The sequence below is a fragment of the Pipra filicauda genome, unplaced genomic scaffold (genome assembly GCF_003945595.2).
Source record: "Pipra filicauda isolate LSUMZ 115617 unplaced genomic scaffold, ASM394559v2 scaffold52_size3558583_pilon, whole genome shotgun sequence".
Taxonomy (NCBI): domain Eukaryota; kingdom Metazoa; phylum Chordata; class Aves; order Passeriformes; family Pipridae; genus Pipra; species Pipra filicauda.
This window is the reverse complement of record NW_024104676.1, coordinates 3,123,883-3,137,706: the sequence shown is the minus strand read 5'-3', so window position 1 is coordinate 3,137,706 and position 13,824 is coordinate 3,123,883.

The following is a 13,824-nucleotide window of genomic DNA, read 5'->3' as shown; positions in this document are numbered from 1 at the left end:
GCAATATGATCTTTCTTCCTTAATTACTGGGAGTGAGATTGCCCCTAAAGGTGTATGGCTGCACCTAAGGTAAGCATGTTTCACTGTCCTTTTAATCAGTTGAGGAGAGAAACTGTCCCTTGGAGGACAGAATTTCTGTCTTGTTAGGTAGACATCTCAAAACAGTTTGGGTGAGTCATGCCCTTAAGGTGCCTGTATTCCTCTGTTGACTGTGAAGGGAGCCGGGGGGTGGGGGTGTGGAACTAGGAAAAATACACATACTTACGCTATGGATATCTAAAATTGGATTACACTAATCCTACTTCTTTTATTTTTTAAAAATTAATATATATGTATTTGAAATAGATAAGTGTATATACTCGTAACATATGATTTCCAGCACCAGATTGTCTTCCAGATCAGCGTTGTTTATATTGCCACTTTTTTCAGGGATAACTGGCTCCACCCACAAGGGACCAAAGCTGCTGTGGGATTTAGCACTGTGATAACTCATGGTTAGAGACTGGCTCCCAAAGGGGTGTTAAGGACCAAATGAGGTGCCTGTGCCTCCTTCCCATTGCATGCTCTGTCAGCTAGAAACCATCCAGAGTTGTTCACATGTGGGTGGAAGAAACAGTGGTGTCTGTATGAGACACAGCCAGCCACCAACAAAACAGGATTCTGCCTTGCTCATGACGCAGTGAACCCAGTTGTTCCAGGACCTGCAATAACCAAACTCAGAGCAGACAAGACTTTTTTTTAGCTGAACCGATTGTTGCCTTTTAGATAAAGCCTGATTGCTAAAATTCCCATTTTGTCTTTGGAAGCTGTTACTTCCATAACTTGCAGGGTAACAGAGTCTTTCATCCAGCATTATCCTTACCCGGAGAAATCATCTACCTGGAGCACATATGGAATGTCAAGCATCAGGGCATGAGGGTCATATGCACATCTACGGCCCAGACCATCTTCCCGTGGAATTCCCTACCCTATCCATGGCCTAGGAAACCATTTCAGCCCCTCAAGGCCATCAGGCCCTGCCCTGCCTGGCCGTGGACCTCATTGGTTGGGATCCCTGCTTATGAAACAACATCCCCTGCTGGCCTTGGCCTGTCCCCATTCCCAGGAGGGTGCACAGGGCTAGGGCTGCCCAGCTCTCTGGGGGTAGAGTGGGAAGAGGATCTGTTGGAACGAGTCCAGAGGAGCACCATGAATATGACCAGAGATCTGGAACACCTCTCCTAAGAGGAAAGACTGAGAGAGTTGGAGCCATTCAGCCTGGAGAAGAAAAGGCTGCTGGGAGACCTTATATCACCTTCCAGTACCCAATATGGGCCCCCAAGTAAGCTAGAGAGGGGCGTCTTACAAGAACATGTAAGGACAAGGGGAAATGGCTTTGAACTGAAAGAGGGTAGATTTATATTAGATATTAGGAACAAATTGTTTAGTGTTACAGTGGTGAGGCACTGGAACAGTTTGTCCAGAGAAGTTGTGGACAGCCCAGATTGGATGGGGCTTTGAGCAATCTAGTATAGTGGAAGGTGTCCCTGCCCATGGCATGTGGGTTGGATTAGGAGATCTTTAAAGTCCCTTCCAACCCAAAGCATTCTATGATTCCATGATGGGTTTGAACTGCCAGGTGCTGCCTGCTGCTCTGAGGGTCCCTAGGGAGACTGAAGCCCTTGTGGCACCCTGACAAGAAGGTGAAGTTCATATTTATCTGGAAATTAAAAACATGTCAGCAAGTGCAAACTTTTAACAATATTTTCTTTACTGGGCATATAACCTGGTTACCGAGACTTTCTCCCTCTACTGTTCTCTGCTGCTGAGACCTAGCTAAATAATAAAATCAGTCATCTTCTTTTATTAGATTCTTCTGTGAGCATAGTGTAATTGTGCAGCTGATAGGAGAGCATTAGCTTTTATGTGATGATATCTTATTTTTCAGACAAATCAACTACAAAATCTATCACACTTGAGTGACTGCAGGTAACTGCGCACCAAGTGGGAATTTCAGGTCCCTGCTGAACAAGCAGGTCTTGTCAAATGCTGTCTCAGACACTGCAGGTTCTGGTCAATGTGACCCATGTATTAAAACCCACTCGGGGAGAAAATAAAGCTGATTATCTGCTGTTTCCTCAGCTCACTGGCTGTTTACGTGTCTCAGGAAGGCTTTCTGACACAGCACTGTAAAGCAGCCTATCTATAGCTTCATATTACTAGTCCCAAGAGAGAGCTGCAATAAACAGCAGAGAAGAAATAAGATCTGTTCCTGGAAATCAGCTCAGCTAGAGACAACTGAAACTTATAGCAGAATAAACCATGACTGGTTTAAAGCACTTAATATTTTGTTTATAATACACACCTGGTGTTTATAATACACACCTAACCAAGGTAATGCAGGTTATATCAAGAAGATGGCATAGGTGCCACTGCCACAACCTCTTTCCAAAAATGAGTCACTGAACATGCCACCAGCCTCTTTGAGGGGTGCAGGACTGAGGAAGGCTCTGACTGCACTGAAGCCCATCAATGCTTCCCTAGCACAGCTAAATTGCATTAAGAAAGGTGATCATCTTGGAAAAATATCTGTGAAAACACAACTTGTCTAAGGACTGCGTGGACAAAGAACCATGACGCACGCCAGCCAGGCTGCTGGATTTGACAAGCATGCTTCAGATTTCAGAAGGCAAAAATAAACTGACCTTTTATCAAATCTGGGGAGTAAAGATCTTTTCTGTTTAAGTTTTTTCTCCTTTGATAGTGACATCTCTGGAGATATTTGTGTCCTCAAAGCTGCAGAATAGAAGAAAATGAAGCCAGATTTCCAGCACTTGATTGAAAATGTCTCAATGTCTGGTAACCCCTCTTTCTGTGTCTTGGTCCCTGTAATTGTGACATTGACATGAATTTGGCTACTGAAAAGATAAAATCTTAGTGAGTATTGGAAGGAGACCTGCTACCACTGGGAAATGCATTCTTCAAATGCCTTGATTTATGTCTCACATTTTCAATGTTAAATTTGATGGTCAGTCCTTGGATTCACAAAAGTTCAGTGACTTCTGGTTACAAAGCTTTATACTGTATGTAAGGACCTGCTGATTTCATTTGCAAAAGTTTGAAAGGTACAAATAAGCCTGGCAAGCCAGTACCTCTCAACAAATCATTTTGGGAGCTTCTGTTATTACCAGTGATCATTCTAGAAAAAAAATCATTTTGCAAATAAATAGCACTTCAGAGTTGGACTTTAGCAATGGGCTAATTTTCTGGAATTATTTCAGAACTGTTCCTTTATAAAGCAGTTGCTTTTAAGATTTAATTTCTTGTGTAAGTTCAGGATATTTTTTGAGAGGAGTGATTTACATTCTTTGTCCCCAGAGGGAGGGGGGGTCACTGCTTCTTCCCCAGAAGAAGCAGAGGGAGGGTCACTGCGGAGGTCAATGACCTATCATGATCTCAGGAGAGGCAAGGAACTGGAATCCTTTATTGGACATACAACTTCATATTTAAAGGATCAGGGTTTACATATTCAACAGGGGGTTCTGCATATTTATGGTATTAAAATTGGGGGGTTTCACAAGGATGAGGTAAGGGAAAAAACCCAGGTTAACATTTTTGGGGTCTTAGGAATTACCTCATGGGAAAAACCCACTTTAACTTGGGCGGTGATTTTACAGGGGGGACGGGTAACACAAAAGGAGAGATAAAACACAGTGGGTCTTCCTATGTGTTGATCAAATCAGGGTATGATCTCTTTGGTTCGGGCAGGGCATTTGATAACATCATGCAAGGAATCTCTTCCATTGTGCTGGAGGAGGCAGGAAGAATCTACAGTGATGAAGTTACTACAAAGGGGTTTTCCCCAGCTTCTTTGACTCAAGATTTTCTGTTTAAGCCTAGCAGTTTCTTTGCTCATATCTAAAATTTGGAATCCAACAGTGTAGGGAGCGTGTTTAAGGTACAGGGGATGTACCAGGGCAAGAGTGCCCGAGGGAGCATGCGCTGACATAGACAACCTTATTGGTCAAAGAAGTCACATGGGTTTAAGGGATAAAACCAGCGCCGAATTTGAAATAAATTCTCTTTGTTCACCACCTCACAAGGAGCGTGCTTCCTTGTGGGAGGCGTGTCTGGAGGCACGAGGGATGTGCCAGGGCGATGGGCCCGAATGAACATGCACGGTCACATATAACTCTATTGGCTGAAGAAGTCACATGGTACACAGGGATATAAAGAGTGGGAATTTTGAAATAAACTCTCTTTGACCACACCATCACGAGGAGCTGTCCCATTCCTTGTTATACAAGGGCCACGCCGCTACACTTCCTTCTTTACCATGTAAAGTACCGCCATGCTACATATGGCACACCCAAACTTGGGACTGTGAACTTATATTAAGTCAGTTTAGCATATCCTGAATCAGGCAAAAAACTTGGTAATTCCAGTATTGTCTCAATTATCTTGAGACGGGAATTTTCACCAAAAAAAAACCACAGACGTCTTTAAGTCGTTGTCTCAGAGCATCTGAGAAACACAATCCTAGTTTAGTGAGCTCCAAAAATATTAGAGATAGTGCACAGGAAATAGAAGAAAGAAGAAAGAAGAAGAGAAAAAACCGACAGATCGAGGTAGTCGGAGAGGCGGAGCGGGGTCCAACATACACTGGAGCGGTGAGTCACGCTAAGAGGCAGTGCCAGCATCCTATGCAGCAAGGACTCTTCCCCTAATGATGCCATGTCCGCAGCTTGGAGACCCAGGTGGCGGAGCACCTTAAAACCGCCGGGGAAGCCCTGCTACCCGCCACTTGCCACGGCTCGGCTGTGTGTGTAAAGCGGCTCCACCGCTTCTGCCTTCTAACATCCTCAGCGCGGCCGCCAGACCCTGCGAAGCCCGCATCAGTTTTCTACCTAGCAGAAACTGCTGCAGCTCACTGCCGCAGCCTGCCACATCCTGCTGGCCCCACGCCATGCTCAAAAGCCACGCGGGACCAGCCGAAGCCGCGCCGCGACCCTGCCAGGCCTCCCCCTGCGCCACGTTCAAAACCACGCGGGACCTACTGAAGCCGAACCGAACACGCGCCGCGACTCCCCGCTGCAGCGTCAGAACCCCCCCACCACCCAGCAAACTGCGGGAACCCCGGAGCCGCTTCCCGCCGCCGCTGAAGAGCCCCATGCCAAGCTGCCCACGCCCGCCGCTTGCAGATGCCGCTTGCAAACGCTGCTTGCAGACACCGCTTGAAGATGCTGCTTGAAGACGCTGCTTGAAGACACCGCTTGCAGATGCGCCCGCGTCCGCGCTCACCAGCCGATCGCCTACTGCCGAGCACTGCCGCAGCCTGCAGCCGCCACGCACCTGCCGCAGCCGCCTGTCACACATGCCACGTGCCTGCCGCCGCCACCGCCCACCGCAGACGAGCCCGCCGCAGCCCACAGCCACCACAGCCCGCGCCCGCGCCGACGAGCCCTGCCACTGCCACCAAGAAACAGCACCTCTGCCACCCACGCAGACCCAGTCGACAGAGAACCGGGAGAAGCCAGCAAATAGACAAAGACTTTCCAGCAGCGCACGTCTACAGTGCCGAGACTGAAAGGTAAAATGAGATATTTTACCTCTACTGAGATATCACAGGACACAGATGCACTGGCTATCCTGCTAAAACCATATCACATACAAGCCACAAGGGCGGAACTAACAGAACTGGTATGCTTTATTTAGACAGCTGTCCCTGAACTGCCATTAGTTGAAGCCCTTCACATAGAAATATGGGACAAAATAGGAAACCTTATAAAACTAAAAGCTCAGGGGGGAGACCCCCAAGCTAACAATGCCTTTCCAACCTGGCAAGTCATAATGTCTGCACTAAGCCGAGCACACGAACGAACAAGACATGCATCCAACACCAACACACACCCCCCCGCTCACACTGCTGGCAACAGCCCGACTTCTAGGTGTAAGACCTCAAACGCACAAAGTCCGGTGGGGGAAGGGAGAGGAGCTGTTCGTGACTTAAGTTTTGGGTCAGGGACCAGGAGCCAAGGGGACGCAGGTCAGCGGGAGGAGACAGGGCCTGTGATGCGAGATCCCAGCCCATGGGACCAGCGCAGAGGACCCTGTAATAGCGATGGGGGGGTAACCCAGCATATTTGCCACCCCGCACCACAGATGATCACCGGCCACGTGCCCAGGGATGGGTGCCACCCTCTTGCCCGCCACATGGACCGGAAACTGACCCATCTCTCCCGGCCCCAGCTCTGCCCCACCCCACCCATAGGCACAAAGGGGGAGGTAACCCCGCCCTCTCGCCGCCTCCACCACCCACCACCACCTCCCCACAGGGAACCGGGTTCACTGGGGTCACAGGGGGAGAGGAATGGGGAGATGAGGAGGAATCCGGGATGGTTCTGCCGGGAGGGAGCGAGGTAGCAAATGGGGAAGGATCGGTTCATAAGTATGCCACACAATTGGAAGACAACATGTGGCTGGCTGATTTTAGGGAGAATTGCTCTGCTTATGCCAGTGACCCACAGGCAGGTGTAATAGCACATCAGTGAACCGGAGATAGAAATTATAGTTCAATAGATACACAATCTAAATACCATAGAGAGATATACGATGTAATAGCCAAACAAGCCCTGAAAGCTATGAAAAACCTTCACACTACAGACCAAAATAGCAACCTGCCCTCTACAAAAGCATTACAAAACTATTCTGAACCAAATTCAAGATGTTTAGATCTGCTGCAATCTGTTTTAAACAAACAAGTGGAATACAATTGTTGCCGTGAGAGTTAGGTGCTGAAAAAATCTCCCGGAGCAGTTAATTAGGGGTGAAATAAGAAAGAGTGTATTATGCCAAGGCAAAGATGTTACAAGACGCCTCCGGCCGTGCCTGAGAGGTTACATTTTATAACACCATCCATGCAATCCCAGATGTGTCCACCCTGTGGCCTTTACTCTGGACCGCCCCGGGTCCACCCCCTGAAAATGGGTCTGAGGGCTTTTTGGGACCCTCTGTTCATCCCATCTTCATCTTCATCAGAGCACAAAGGGTACATAGTCACCCAGTTTTTGACCCTGTTCTGTGGTTTAGGCCCTGATATGCTGTTCTGCCAACAATCTAGGCCTTGCCTTGACAAAAGACTAAACATTTCTGCTGTATTCAGGGGTAGGGGTGATATAGGGAGCATAGAATGGGGTAAGAGGGTTAAGGAATGTGTAAACAAGGGTACTAGAGGGAAAGGGATAAGGGAGGAAGGGAGGGATGCTGCTTTTAGAGTCTACTTCCACCACTAATAGAACTTACAAGTATTAGAAAAATAAAAACCATTAGGGGCTTAAGGTATCACAATAAAGCCAGAGACATGCTGTATAAGCAATTGGTTTTTGAAAAGGCAAGCTCAAGCTGTGGAGAAGCTTTGCAAACCCCTCTTGAAAGGGAAGGTTACAGCATTGCTGAGTTAGTTCAACCCTACCAAAGAGTTAACTCTGTGAAACACCAATCTAACCCTTTTGCTATAACCCTAAAAGCCCAGTTAGGAGTAAAAGATGAGGCCAGACACAGAGCTAGTTGTGTTACATGTGGTGACAGTAACCACTCTCAGAGAGATAGCCCTTGGAGACCCTTAGCAGCAACATCCCACAACTACCTAAGCAGCAGGGAATGGGCTGACTTATACCAAGGGTGCCATAAACAAGGCAAAGGCTATGCCATAAGCATCATACTTTTGCTGCCGTGCTGCTCGCTATCCTCCTCTCTGCCACCCGCCTTCCCGAGCAAGAGAGGAAGCAGCTTAAGGCAAGACACAATGTGCCAACAACCAGCCCCAAAAATACCCCTGTATTCTGCACCCCCAAGAAAGGTGAGAAGTGGAAAACACTGCAAATGTTAAGAGTAGAAAACACAGTCATAAAGCATGCGGAAGCTTTGCAGCTTGGACTGCCCTTACCTACAAGGCTTCCAGCAAATTGGCCTCTAATGATAATTGATTTAAAGAACTATTTCTTACCATCCTTCTGCACCCTGAGAATGCGCCAAGGTTTACATTTTCCATCATGGCCTTGAACAATGCACAGCCCATGCAAGACCACCAGCACTGCTGGGCTGTCCTTCCTCAGAGGATGCAAAACAGCCCAACGAAAAATCAGACAATTATCATACACCATCATATAGATAACACATTAATAACCACGGCCACAAGAAATGAACTGCCATTTGTTATTACTGCTCTAACCAAAACTGCCCAAGATGCAGGATTTCAGATTGTTTCAGAGAGGATCCAACCATCACAACCCTGGACTTATCTTGGATGGAAGATCACACAGCAAGAAATTTCCACACAGCCACTGCAGCTCGAGGTAAAGGACACTTTAACTTTACATGAGTTGCAAAAACTCTTGGGGGCCATAAATTGGTTAAGGCCTATTTTAAACATAACCACAAAGGAGCTACACCCTCTATTTGTGCTGCTAAGGAGAGACTCCAGCCTAACGTCTAACCAGTCTCTGACAGCGGAGGCAGGCGTTAGACATTTGTGCCAAGGCAATAGAGAATAGGCAGGGCAGAAGGAGAAATCCTGAACTGCAAATCTGCCTAGCCTTAGTTCCCAACAGGTACCAGCCATTTGCAGTCTTGTTTAAGTGGGATCAGAAAGACCCACTGCTAATTCTGGAGTGGCTCTTTCTGCCCCACACACAACCTAAGACTGTGTGGACCATTAACGAAATGTTTGCTAAGCTTGTCATTAAAGGCAGAGAACGACTGCAGGAACTGGACGGAATGGATCCTACCATCATCTACATCCCAGCTACGAAGGACAATTTGAATTGGATGTGGGCTGAAGACGTAGGATTCCAAGCTGCCTTGACAACCTTTGATAGCAATATTTCAATCCATCTCCCTAAACACAGATTGTGGGCAGAAATTAGTAGTTTACCTTTAAAGGCCACAACCAGATGCAAACACAAACCAGTGAAAGGCCTCAGAGCCTTCACAGATGCATCTGGAAAAACCAAAAAAAGCTGCAATGACTTGAGTAAACCCCGCCACAGAACAGTGGGAATGAGAAGTACAGACCATGAACCAAACTCCTGTACAGGTTCTGGAACTGGTTGCCATTCATATTGCCTTGGGGAAATTTTCTGAACAACTCTTTAATGTTGTAACTAATTCCTGTTATACTATAAGGTTAGTCCCCCGTTTTGAGAGTTAGTTTCTTCGAGATATTGTTAACCCTCACCTGTTGTTTGAAATGCGTTCTGCTTGGTTTCTTGTGATTCATAGAAGGTTTGATTTCTATAAAATACACACAAAATCACACATAAATTCTCTTTGTTCACCACCTCACAAGGAGCGTGCTTCTTTCTTTACCATGTAAAGTACTGCACGCTACACAACAGGTCACCATTTCTGTGCTCTGTCAAGCGGCCTGGTGGTATCTGTGCTGCTAAAATGAAAGAGGACCAAGTTGTGGGCTTTAGAAAGGGGCACATGAGTATCCTTCCTGTTGAATTATTTAATGTGCTTTTGGTCTGTGCTAACTAGGCCTCCCCTAAAAGAGCATTTGGGCACAGCTGAACTACTCACATGGGCCATGGACTGTTACCAGCACAACAACAGTTTTGGGGGGGGGGATGGTACTGGAAATGAACTGACCTACATCCTTTTGCCTCTGGGACTGTAAAATAAGGCCTGTCCAGTTTTATTTACTGATTATTTGCTCTTTCCCAGGAATTCTTAGACTTGATTTACTTTATTCACATGCCCATATCTGTTTTGAAATTCTCTAACATGCATTAGGGACAGACAACAGTCCACTAGGGACAGGCAACAGTCCAAAGGGTCAGTGTTCAAGGCCACAGAAATGTTCCAATTTTTGAAGTATAAATGAAACACTTGACCACAGTGTTTCAGTCATCTGAGATCTCTAAATGGGGCTGGGAAATTTTAAGAAACCAAGATCTCTTTTCAGTATTGAACAAAACCTCAAGCAAAACTCTATATGTTCCTTGAAGTTATTTTAAGTTAAACTTGCACAGTACAGTACCTGATCATATTAGATAATTTATGATAATCACCTCATATCCTTGGCTTCATCCCCTAGGGAATAATTTCTTAATAAATACATGGGAAATCCCAGGTTATTGCATTCGCATTTGTGAATACATGGTTATTTTGTCTGTGAAATTCCTCTGAGAGTTGCTGTGTCAACATTTGTTGTGCAACACTCTTATTTGCTGTGTAACAGGGTGAGAACAGCAGTGAGTTTTCCTGTAAATGTGAATTTTTTTCTTGGCTGGCACAACGTGTAGAGCCCTGCCAAGAAACACTTGGGTAGCGGCTGCATTCCTTACTGGCTTGATTGGTGTGCCTGGGGGTGTGTGCAGGCATGTGTCTGCACACGTGTGCAGAATATACATCTACTGGATGGACTGAAAATGCTTCAGCATTGACACCAGCACATGCTCCCATTGCTGATACAGCCATGGATGTTGTAGTCCCCCATTTAGGCTACAGCTGACTTGAATATGTGAGCATGCAGAGAGAGACTCCACCAAAAAATGTCATTCTTGTCACTGTAGGTACACACTGTATGTCAGGACTTTGGCTTAGTTTTTAGCCTTGTGATACATGTCCTATTTTTCTAAAATCAACAAGATTTGTAAATACTGAGAAAAGCCTTGACTGCAGCAGCAAAGCAGCAGGAGCAATTTGTGCTTGCTAGATGCAGTTGTGGCTGGCACTGCTGGCCCCAGCTCTGTATTTGTGCCACCTCTTCAGAGCCTTAAAGTTGGCTGAAGTCTCAAAGCACTGCCCTGTGCTCCTGTTAATCCATTCCAATCTCCCCAGGGTTTAGTAGCTCAGCAAATGTATCACCCTAGTGCAGCTACATGGTCTCTAGATCAGGCTATCGTGTCTAGACAGCTTAAAGAGCAGGAAGAGTAGATATGCATAGCCTAAGGCCATCTTTGGGATTCACAGAGATTTAGCTGTCTCAGAAAGAGACTTTATTGGTGATCTTCCATAAAATCTGGTAGAGGAAACAATGCAGGGAGAGAAAAAGACCAAATCTCCAACAATTCTGTAGCCAATGTCCCCAAATTTTCCCTCTGAGAGACACAGTACCTCTTCCTCTTGTTTCAACCAGTGTTTGAAAGATCAGGAGCATTTTGGTTGCGTCTTGGTGGGAACTTCACTCTCTCAGATAGACAATATCCAGTATATGTGTTCTGGGAGCAATGGTATGTACTGAAACAAAGATGACAATCCTATTTTCAGGGAGATATCAACATGTATGTGTCCTGGGAGATGATCCAAATAAATTCACTCTCACTTAAGAAATGGCAGTTTTGGCATCTTTTTCTGTTTTGAGAGAATTTGCAGCAGCCTTTGATGCTACATGTGCCTGGACTAATTGCACAAGGAGAATGCTTGTGCTTGTGCTTTATGCATGTCCCAGTACTTATGTAGTTCTCGTCATCATAAGATTTGATAACCTGCGTAACAGTTCCCAAAGTAAAAGAACATTGTTTGTGTTTTTTGGTTGCCTGTTGGGATCAATAAGGCTCGTAGTATGAGCAAGTGCAGTTACCATCATACATTGTGCAATTATTTAGGAAGTGAATTCTGCAATCACTGCAAAAGTATCAGTGTGCTTGCTGTGATCCAGTCTGGTTAAACTATCATTCTGCTCAAAAGTGCTATATGCAGCTGTTTGTCACTGCTTTATTTTGTATATTCACTCTTAAAACAGTTCTTAGAGGCTTTGATATAATAAAAATCCAGTTAGAGAGGTGCTAAAGTGAGTTGATAGTTTTCTCCTGCCTGCTGTGGTGTAGGGCTCTACCCACCGGCTCCTGACCACAAGAAATGAAAACAGGTGCCTGAGGAACACATGCAGGAGAGCAGATCCCAGAGGCTGAGCTCTGAGCAATCTGAGTTAAGCCAGCAGACCCAGTGTGCCAGCACTATCCTTCTGCTGGTAAGAGGCAACTCCTCTGTGTTTTGCAGTAGAGAGAGAAAGAAATCAATAGCAATTTGTATTCCTGTGACCCCTGTCACAGACAGGAATGTATGGCTCTGCTGTTACAGTGGCAGCTCATCACAGTGAGCAATGCAGCAGAGCCACAGTGTGATGGGAATGCAGCTGATCTGTAACAGCCTTATGAATATGGTGATGCAATGGTTTTAGGCGGGGGCAAGACCAGGGCAGGAGGTTATTCAATAAGATTCTGTTGGAGCTGGAGAGAGAAGAACAAAGAAGTGATACAACAGCTCCCAGACTGGAAGCAATTGGTAAAATCATCAGGTGTAAAGATATGTCCCCAAAGAAATTTCAAGCGTATTTCATCAGTTTATGACTGTCAAGTGAGGGGAAACAGCAAGTTAAACTCTGTGAGAAAAGAGATGGAATAGTGGAAGTGGACTGACCAAAGTTGTCTAAAGAAGACATTAATAGAATAGGAGAGAAAAGGGACCTCTCAGTGGAGGGGAAAAATATATCTTGCAAATGTTATTTTTTGACAGCTTTTTAATGTTTTCAGGTTATGTTATACTTCAAAATATTTTTCTTTCAGTTAGTGATGTCATGCTTTCCTCAGGGCACCAAACTGCTGATCTGTTGTCACCTGGGAGGTTCCTGCCCAGGACTGCAAATCAGGGAATGATTTGGGAACCACAGCAGTCTGCTCCATGTGTCTCTCACACAGGAAGGCAGAAGATGCCTATGGATGTCAGGGTATAAGCTCAAGGATCCATGAGAAGCCCACTAGGGATACAGACTCTCCTGTTCTTGAACCTGATGCTCTGCATGAGGCAAGCCTTTTTACTGAGTAGTTTGTTATATCTTCCAAGTTACTGGCCTCAGATGATCCTATCAGTAGGGATAAACAAGTTTTTCTATACCTAGATCTGTTTACCTTACATCAATGTGAGTTAAATGTAATCTGCCACAGCTGTCCAAAGCTCAGGTCATCTATTATAAAATACCTCCCAAGTACCTTGACACATGGTGATGAGGCAAATGCTCACGCAAAAAAAGCACGTGTTTTATTTAATTCAGGTAAAACAAAGGGGTTTACCACTCTCTGCCAGGTAATTTTGATTCCATGGAACCATGGTCCCGTCATTGTTCCTCCCATGTGACACAAATTCATCTGATTTTGCTTTCTTACCAAGAAAAAATATCCTGCAGTTCCTTGTTAGTTTAATATCAGTATGGTGGACCAGAGTGACTGGAGATGCTTCTGTACTGAAAGGGCTAAACTGTGGCCAGCAGATGTGCATATCATGGGGATGGATATAGGACTGGACAGACATTCGTCCCAGACATTGTTCTTACACCAGTACCTGGTTTTCCTTCCAGACATATTTCTTTGAAGAAAATTTCAACCTATTCACCTTACCTTTCCTCCCAAGCAGCATTAGACAGTCAGCTGATTCGTTAAAAAAATCAAAAAAAAGACACCATGTCTGTTCTAAAAACTGTAAGATATCCTCAGGTTTTCAGGAGAGGTGATGCAACTGAAATGCCCCGATGTGCCAGGGAAGTTGTAAGTCAGGCAGGGAAAGGACTGTGGTGTCACAGCACAAAGGGGAGCAGATCCTTCCTGGACACCTGCAGTCAGGCAGCTATGAGGGAAAGTGTCCACATAGAAGGAGCTGACTAGGTTGAGAATCAGGAGGGGAAAAGATGGAGTGGGTAATTAGAAAGAAAGAGGAGAGAAAAAGGATCCCTGAAAAGATTTAGATGGGTCAGACAAAGTGAGATGCTGGGGACTGAATGAAGCATCTCAAATGCAGCCTTCATTAATATTTTGTTTGCGTTGTCTCAGACTAATTTAGTTTATG